Consider the following 10364-nt stretch of genomic DNA (forward strand, 5'->3'; position numbering starts at 1 on the left):
ATCAGGACGAGAATTGTCTCTGTCTGTTCACCATTGGAGGGTGCAGATGCGGAGGAAGTTTGCAACTGTTATGTAGCACTGGGTGACATCATAGTCTGGGTCAAACAGCAACGAGCAGCTGGCCTATTTCAATTCGAGAGTTGGAAAAAGAACTGAAGGATATGAGAAGATGATGGGTAAATGTGGGAAAGGTATGGAAGTTAATAGGAATGGAAAGCGTTTACTGGTCATCTGTCCTAGTATGGGATTAAAATTTATGAATACATTCTTAAAGCATACGGGTATTCACCTCTATGCATACGAGGGTAGGAGCACCAAATCCACAATAGAGTATATCATAACCGTCCGGCTCCATGGCTAAATGGTTAGCGTGCTCTCCTTTGGTCACAGGAGTCCTAGGTTCGATTCCCGGCAGGGTCGGGATTTTAACCATCATTGGTTAATTTCGCTGGCACGGGGGCTGGGTGTATGTGTCGTCTTCATCATAATTTCATCATCATCATCATCATCATCACGACGCGCAGTTCACCTACGGGCGTCAAATATAATGCCTTCGGACACTCCCGGCACTAAAAAGCCATACGCCATTTCATTCTATATCATAACCGACACTGAATTCAAGAAATCTATTAGGAATGTGCGGGTATTCAGGGTATTTGATTATACGGACCTCCATCTGATCTGTACAGAACTAAGTATCTCTAGGCCCGAAAGGACAAGGAAATAAAGTATTGTACAACATGTTCGAACAGGAAAGTGAAGAGTGGTAGACGTCGTTTCACTGTGTAACCTATCCAAGGAATCCAGGTCACAATCTCAAGAAGTGCTTTTAAAACTACCAAATGATGAAAAGATTATCTACGAGTGTTGTTACTGATTGATGATATAAATGTTGTGCAAATTTACTTACAAATTGTTACTCGTATAAAATACTGTAAATATACTGTACGTGTATTTTGTGTTCCATATTGCCCTGATTTTAAATTGGACCCGCAGGAGATGCGAGTTGAAATATAGTTGTACTCCATACGGTTAATGATTGATACTTGACTGGAACCATGTGCTGTTCACTGAGGAAACGGGAAAGAACTTAGAATGCTATAGCAAGTAGCAAGTCACCTCGAGAGTAGCGATCTGAACGTAATGCAGTGCTCCACTTTCTTTGTGTTATCACTGCCGTCATATTTTTCCTGAGAGTTCAATCCTATTGTAAACACAACAGTTGTATCTATTGGCAAGGCTGGTATTGTGATTCGCTGAGCGTGACGGGCTCATTACACCCTCGGGATTCGCCTGTGTTGGCACGAGGTACAGAACGCTTCACAGGCCGCTGCAACTAACGCTCGCAGGTAAACACTGCTGCTCACAGGAGCTAATCATGGACTTCCCCCTTACAACCAATTCTAGGCCTTCAAATATATGTACAGTTTATTTTACACTATTCTCATTCCACAACTATGACATTATATAAATCATATTCAGTACTACTAGGATAATAATCAACATTACATTTATTGCTATAAATTGGGTACTAGTTGCGCCTCTCGAGTGGACAGGAAATTGATACAGTAATAATGTAAGCACTTCATCAATATAGTAGACTCCACGCTTTTGATTCATTAGCTGCGTAGCAACGTTTAACTTGCTTCTGTTTAACCTACTTTAATGTTAAGTAATCGGAAGATAGTGGGTTCGAGCCCCACTGTCGGCAGCCCTGAAGATGGTTTTCTGTGGTTTCCCATTTTCACACTGTAACGGTTCAAATCCCGTTACAAGATGATATCTGCATTTTTATTATTCTATGATTTTATCTGTATTTTATTATTATTATTATTATTATTATTATTATTATTATTATTATTATTATTATTATTATTATTATGTCAGTATTATTATTATGTTATCTGTGATATTGTACTATTATTGTAATTATCCGTTTTATTCAATTTTGCAATTGCCTGTTGCTTGCAAGATTGCACTTAGATGTATACACACATATACGTATGTGTAGTATAACACTCAATACCTGTACAGTGAGAATTGTTGTATACATCAGAGATTGGAAGTGACGTTGTTATATTGCGACACCACTGGCGATTCTGCCAAGTCATCGCCGCGCCTTGGCTATGTCATCGTATTTATTTAGATATGCGCGCACGGAGTCGATCGCCGCGGGGCTATTTCACCACTGGATGTAATATCTGTCGCGTAGGTGGGAGTATGTCATTGTTATTTCTGGAGATTACGTAGCTGTGTCAACCAACGTCTATATAAGGTGGATGCACATTGTAGCGTCAGTCATTACTTATACGGATGCAGTACAGTGAAGTAGTCTACTAGATCAAGAGGCCTTAAGTGGTCAGCCAACCAGTGTGAACGAGAGATGGTGAAGACTCAGTGAGCCATTATTGGTCATTGAGAGAGTGAGACCAAATGGTTGGTCCGTCACTTAGTGGAAGACGCGGACGCAAGGCTTACCAAGGAGTCAGAGAGGGCAACCCTGGACCTACCAAGAGGTCATACCATATTGACTTACAAAGAAGTCAGATGATATGGAGAAGAAACAGTCTCAAGGATGTATCACCACGTTAGGCGTGACACATCTACAGTAAACACCAGAGCAATGGATTACGTCGTAATTACACTCAAAGTGTTAAAGGTACAGTCAAGTGAATCAGTGAGGGAAATATTTCGTATAAATTGTTAAATGTCCGGTCAAGAAGAATTCAAATTCATGCCTAGTTTCTTTCAGTTGCAATGTCATAATTTCATATTTTCATCTGTTTTATCGCAACAAGACTCACTATTTTTTTGATATATTATTTAAAGAATATATATTGTTCTATCAAACGAATTCATAGTTTCATTTCTTTGACAGTAAAATATCTTAACCTCAAAATTAATGGGGAAACCGAACGCCAATCTCCTTTTCCCAGAAATTATATGGTATGTTGTCAAAAGTAAGCTTATTACCTTACACCCTAGAGATGGTCAAGAGTCTCATTCTATTATTGCTGTACTGAGTGACAGCTGGCGCCCTTCAAATAACGTATGTGTAAGTAAGCAGGTAACAAGTAAGTGTGAGTACAAGGTTCGACGAGTGTGTATTTTATTTAATGAATGTTAATTTTCATAATTTCCATTATAAATGCAGATATTCATAATTTCAAGTTAAATCCAGATTTATATAATATTTGTAAATTAGTCAGCAATTCAGGAACATGTTTTCAACACCAGGCAAATGCCGGGGCTGTACCTTAATTAAGGCCACGGCCGCTTCCTTCCAATTCCTAGACCTACATTTCGTAAATATATTTTTGTACATTTTCACTTTGTTCCATGTAATACCTTACGCCTTTGTGAAATGCAAAATAAGTAACAATTGATTCCATTTATATTTATGTTTAATTATGTGGTAAATTATGAGTATTTTAAATGTATTAAGCCGCAATTCATTTCACGCATACAGTAGAGTCTCGCTCAACCGACCTTCGCTTATCCGACACTCCGTGTTATCCGACGCTGGTAGTCTTAATATCCGACGCTGGTAGTCTTAATTTGAACTTTAGGTGGATGCAATTCTGGGACACGAGGTGTGGAGGGTGCGACTGTGGGACAAGCCCTGTCAGTCATGCGGTAGGATTGTACAATGTAGTATTGGTTGGGTGCGGATGTTATAGTTTTCATATCCTCTGTGAGTATGGCGAGTAAACGTAAGAGAGTGATTGTTTCTGTGGAAGACAAGTGGAGTGGGTTAAAGAGACTGGACAAAGGGGAAACGCTTCAAAAAATGGCTTCAGAATATGGTGTTGGACGTGTTACAGTGGGAGACTGGAAACATACGAAGGAATAAATTGAAAAGTGGTGCTCTGCCAGAGCAACAAGTGATGCACTGACAATTAGAAAAAACAATGAAAAATGTGAGTACGAAGAAGTAAGTGAAGCACTATTTCTTTGCTTCACTAAAAACCAGGAAAAGGGCTTGTCAATATCTGGCCCCATTCTGCAAGAAATGGCGGTGTATATCCAGAAGGAGTTTACTAAAGGGACCCTAATTTTACTGCCAGTGCTGGGTGGCTTGATCGGTGGAAGAAACGGTACGGCATTGGGCAGCTTAATATCTGTGGAGAAAAACTGTCAGCTAAATCCGATGAGGTTGTGAAATTTAAAAGACAATTTCAAGAAATAATTCTTGCTGAAGGATTATCCGGTGATCACATTTTTAATTGTGATGAGACTGGGCTGAATTTCAAGATGCTGACATCAAAACTCTTGCAGCCCAAGCCAAGACGTCTGCACATGGCTACAGGCGTAGTAAGGAAAGAGTACTGCATCTACTGTACAATTGAATTAATAAGACAATAAATAGAGTCCCCTTAAAACATAGTACATAATACAGTATAGCCTTCCTGTTTGTTTTAGTTCATTTTCAAAGTTATTCCGTATTATCCGACATTTTCGGTGATCCGACGTACTCCAGGTCCCGTTTAAGTCGGATAATCGAGACTCTACTGTATATATATATATATATATTCAATTAGGTAACAAATTTAAGCAGTTTCAAAGAGTTTTCCATTTTCAGAACGGACCGTAGATCTCGGGGCAGGGGAGTCCTTCTAGCCGTTAAATTCAAATGGCACGCTAACCTACGTACTTATTTAAGTAGTGACTGTGAAGCTATTTGGGTAGACATGAAATTTCAGCATTTGTTTTCGTATACCCGACTATTCTTGCAGTAAGAACTAAATTCTGCTTAAATCGTCCACTCACATTCTCTTTTCCTAACTCTAAATATTTTCCGTTTGTAGCTTGTGGCCTCAGGAAAGTACGTAGTAAATTCTAACTCCAACGGTTGCGTACCAAAATAGACGATTATTCAAGTACGTCACAACGACCTACATATAGACTGTGATTTATATCGTATATACAAAATTTTCTCTCTTCTGTAATGGAAGCCATTAATATGAATCCTAATGTAATTGTACTGGGTGACTTCAACCTCTCTATATCTTGGAATTCCACTGCGCAATGTGTCCCTTCTAATAGTCTCGACAAGAGGTATCTTGACCATTATATTACGGGCCTAGGCTTCCAACAGTACGTCCTTCAGAACATCTGTGGGGGGGGGGGTAGTCTTCTTGACTACCTGCTCTGCTCCGTTGAGCCTTCAGTTATTTCTGTGGGACGAAATATTTTTAAATCGAACCACAAGTCAGTAGAGCAACATTCTCTATTGCCCCTTCCCGCCCCACGAAAAGTCATCGACCCTATACCAGGAACTGTGTACCCATGTGACGAAAGGTTGAACGGCAGGCTGTCAATCACACCCTCTCTTCTACCCTGGCACTTGCTGCAAGTGGGTGAAGTCCAAGAAGCAGTGGACCTGTTCTATGACTGGACTCGGGCTGTGATCCGTGACCTTGTTCCAAACTCGTAAAGCATCCGCCAGATGCCCACCCTGGAAGAAAAGTGACACTAAAATTGCAGAAATTGATAAAACGAAAGCCTGGAAAGACTGTAAAAAGTCACCTTCTGAAGCCAGCTATAAAACTTTTTCTGAACTTTGCAAACGCCATAAACAGCTTCTAACACGGGATTACGAGGACTACATAAACTCCTCCTGCCTAGAAGTGAGAAGTAATAGCAAAAGATTCTGGTCTCTGATAAACAGCAGGAAAAATTCAAAGTGTGTGCCGGACACAGTGACTTGGGGTGATAATTTAGCCAGCGGTAGTAATAGACCGGAAATTTTAAACGATTACTTTGCGTCTAATTTTGTTGCACCTGTTCAGTTCCCAGATTTTCCGTGTATTGATTCTGTTCCTTCTCATACTCTCAGTAATCTTTCCACCTCTGACTCAGAAGTCTATTCTTTACTTTCCTCCCTGCCAGAAAATAAACCTACTGGTCCGGATGGTGTCAGTCCTGTCTTCCTTAGGAATACCGCTACGACTCTTGCCCATCCTATTGCTGTTATATTTAACCGTTACTTCTCAGCGGGCTACTTTCCTGACGATTGGAAAATCGCTAACATCACTCCGGTTTTTAAAAGTGGAAAGAGGTCTGATGTCAGAAACTATCGTCCGATTTCTATATTACCCACACTGTCACTCATCTGTGAAAAGATTATCCACCAGCGCCTTCATTCTTTCACACTTCCTTATATATCGTCCCAGCAGCATGGTTTTCTTCCTGGCAGCTCCTGCCAAACTAATCTGGCTGTTCTTCTCCATCGTGCAACATCTGCTCTTAATGGCGGTTCTCAGCTTGACGTGTGCTACATTGATATTGCAAAGGTGTTTGATACCGTAGACCACGCACTTATTTCCTATAAACTCTCAGAACGTTTTAATATCCATGGTCGCTTCCTAACACTCCTGCAGAGCTTCCTCAATGCCAGAACTAAGCGTGTGGTTCTTGATGGGTTCAGTTCGACTCTTTTTATGGTATATTCTGGCGTCCCACGGGGCAGTGTCCTAGGTCCGCTTCTTTTTGTCTTAATTATTGACGATCTCATTAATACTAGGCCTATATCCTCCGTTTCTTGTGAAATTCTACTATTTGCAGATGACTGTAAAATATTCAAACAAATCGATTCCTTATCAGACGTAAACTCCTTACAGAGTGGGCTTAATTCACTCTCTGAATGGTGCTCCACATGGCATCTTAAGCGTAATCCTACCAAGTGTTCCACTATTTAGATGGCGCTTCGTAAATCCCTTATTCTTAGTAAATACTCCCTCCTCGGTAACCCGTTCCCAACTCTAACAGAACAAAATGACTTAGGAGTGTTGTTTGACAGTAAATTGTTCTTTGTCCCCCATATACAAAAGATAACCTCACGAGCAATATCACTTCTCGATTTGTTGTATAGATTTTCTGACATCACAGATATCCACGCCCTCCGAGCCTACTATGTATCTTGCATCCTACCGATTATTGAAATCGCCTCTCCCATTTGGTCTACCTCTTCACCCACTAATCTGAATCACATTGACCGCGTGCAGTCATTCTTCTGTGCCATTGTTAGAGCCAGAGTATGTGATTGTCGAAACTTGAGCAGTAATCAGATACTGGCCAAGTTAAACCTTAGCCCGTTATCTAGTCGCAGGAAAGTAGCCGACCTTAGATTCCTATATAACGCTGCTAACGGTTTATTTCGTTCTCCTGAACATGCATCCTTCTTTTCCTTACATGTTCCAACTCGTCAATCCAGGATTAATCTGCCCCTTCTCATTCCGTATTCCCGCCTCTCTCTCGTCAAAGAAGTTTATTTATCCGCATACCAACCCTCCTTAATTCATTGTCTTCTGACAGGAACTTGGACGTTTTTCCTTCGCATGCCTCTGTTAATCGATTCTTCCTTAACCTAGTGCGTTTTCTTCATATTCCTTTTTGTTCTTCTCATTGCTGTTCCCTCTTTTGTACATAATGCAATATTTATTTATTTATTTATTTATTTTGTACTGTACTATACCGTTACTTATGTGTTACGTCTGTATTTATCTTACTGTGCCTAGCTATAAATTCTTCTCTTCGTTTTGCGTTCAATCTTCAGTTTTCCTCATTGTTTCTTTTTCCTTTATGTTTATGGTTAATTGTGTCTCTACAGTTATTTTGTTATTTTGTTAGTTTTTAATTTTTCTCTATTCTTATCATTAGATGTTTTTCCTTCATTGTTCTTACATTTATTTTGTTTATGCTTGACTTGTGCTACTCTATTGTAAGTACATTTTTCATTGCGGAACTCTGTAATTCGGCTTCTCGCTGTTTTGGTTCCCCAAGTAAATAAAAATAAATAAATAAAGATATCACTAAAGGATCCCTTAAATTTTGGTGCTGATGATGATTATGATGGTAATAATAACAGTTAACAATTGTTTTAACGTTGAAAATAATTTCTTCGTTGTTCGACGTAGATAACTAGAATAACAATCTACTTGATCGAACCCTACGTAGCCTAACTAAAAGATTTTCGTGATATATAAATTTACCACTTACCACAAGAGAACACCTACTCATTACACTAATAAAAATATATTTTTTACGCAAACGTATAGGCAAAGTTTCGACAAAACTTACATTACGGCAAAATACGATGCTGCTCTCAGCCAGCCTACACGGTCATACATTTAGTACGCCACAGAACTGACATATATCACTCACTTCACTGCACATATAGAAGTAACTTTGTTAGTATCGCACACTTTCACTACTGAAATCTTGCGTGGCTAACTCCTCAGGGCAGACCGGTCCGTGAGTAAGTCTATCAAAAGCGAAATCTAATGTGGATACAATAATAGTGCAGGAGATGCATAGCTTACGTGGAAAAGCGAAATCTGAGGTGGATATAATAGTAGTGTGGGAGATGCATAGCTTTCGTGGAATAAGAACCATATTGGTGTAAAATATATTTATTCAGCTTAGGCGTGGTTAAATAGAGCACATAACACTGAAAATTCACTTCAAAATTTGACCATATCATGGGGACCACGCCCAATTGACTTACAACTTCGACAGCTCTCGGGCCACTATGAGTGTGATTTTGCAGTCTATCGCTCTCGAAGCTATGCAAAGTCCCTGTTCCAAAAGCGAGTCCGAAGACTATGATTTGAGTACTAGTAATGTAACGAAAGACACCGCACACACTTACATTTCCCCATAAATTTGAGATTTACAGAACACATAACATATATTCCAACCCACGCAAATCTTAAGACCATTAGCATTTAGAACAAATTATTATTATTATTATTATTATTATTATTATTATTATTATTATTATTATTATTATTATTATTATTATTATTATTATTATTATTACACTGAAGAAAATGGAAATTGCAACACGCAGAAGGAGTGGTGCTATATTGCTGCAATTGAACATGCAGGACGAGTGTTCGGTTGTGTTTCGATGATTACAAGGACCTGAAAGTTTGGACAACAATCAATAAAGGATGTGCCCACCACGAGCTGCAATACATTGATAAATTCGTCCCGGCATGGAGTCAATAAGGCCCTGGATCGCTTCCTGAGGAATTGTAGCCCATGCTTGTTGCACTGCACGGGTCAGTTGTTCCAGATTTGTGGGTGGCTGAGGACGGTTGGCCAGTTGTCTACCCATCATGTCCCACACATGCTCAATAGGACTGAGGTCCGGGGATCTGGCGGGCCATTCTAAGGTTGCGATGTCGTGGAGAGCTTCTCTGGAGATGCGTGCAGTGTGAACCGGGGCATTGTCAGGCTGAAACATCCCATTAGCAACGTTCGCCATCTGAAGGACAACCACTGGATTGAGTACCCTATCAACGTACTGTCGAGCAGTCATCGTGCCCTCAACAAGCACTAATTGTGATTTCACATTAAAGCCAATCGCTCCCCAGACCATAATGCTTGGTGTTGGCCCTGTGTACCTCACGACAATAAGATCTGGGCGGCCCCTCTCCCCGGTACGTCGGCGCACACGATTCCGGCGATCACTGCAGGCAAGAGAGAAGCCCGATTCATCACTAACGACGACCCTATGCCATTCGTCGACCCACGTCGATCTTTCTCGACACCCGGCCAGCCTTACACGTCACTCTTGTGGGGTCAAGGGAACACATTCTGCAGGGACACGGGCTCGTAAGCCAGCTGCACGCAGGCGATTACCAACTGTTTGTTGTGTAACGTGGGGTGCCACAGCTGCTCGAATTTGCGCTGCTGTTGCATGGGGTTCCATCCGGGCCATCCGAATGATGCGGCGATCCTCTCTTACAGTTGTCTGTCGCGCTGGGCCTGTGCCAGGTCTACGAGTGTGGGTACCTTCATTTGACCACTGCTGCCATACACGTTGTACCGTAGATGCCTGTCGGCCAACACGTGCAGCGACAGTCCTTAGCGATAATCCAGCCTCACACAGCCCAATTATCCGAGCCCTCTCAAACGGCGACAGTTGTTTGACGGGGGACACTTCACTGCACAGACTGCAAGTCAACTACGCTACACCAGAGTCCGTATACTGGAGTTGATTCCTCCGCGACCAATCACGTGGGGAGACCTGTAGCAACAACCCAATGGGTCTGAAACTTTCATCATTTACATACCTATATGGCATCGTTCCATATCTTGAAACTCAACACAAACGACCAATGCCTTCATGGTGTTGCAATTTCCATTTTCTTAAGTGTATTATTATTATTATTATTATATTATTATTATTATTATTATTATTACTATTATTATTATTATTATTATTATTATTATTATTTTAAAAATCAGAAATAATCTTAAAATTATCTTGTTGAAACCTTGAATTACCTGAACATTTTAATTTTATTTCATATACACAACCCTCTATATATGTTTTGACCAATTAATTAACT

This window comes from Anabrus simplex, chromosome 2 (assembly GCF_040414725.1).
Source record: "Anabrus simplex isolate iqAnaSimp1 chromosome 2, ASM4041472v1, whole genome shotgun sequence".
NCBI lineage: Eukaryota > Metazoa > Arthropoda > Insecta > Orthoptera > Tettigoniidae > Anabrus > Anabrus simplex.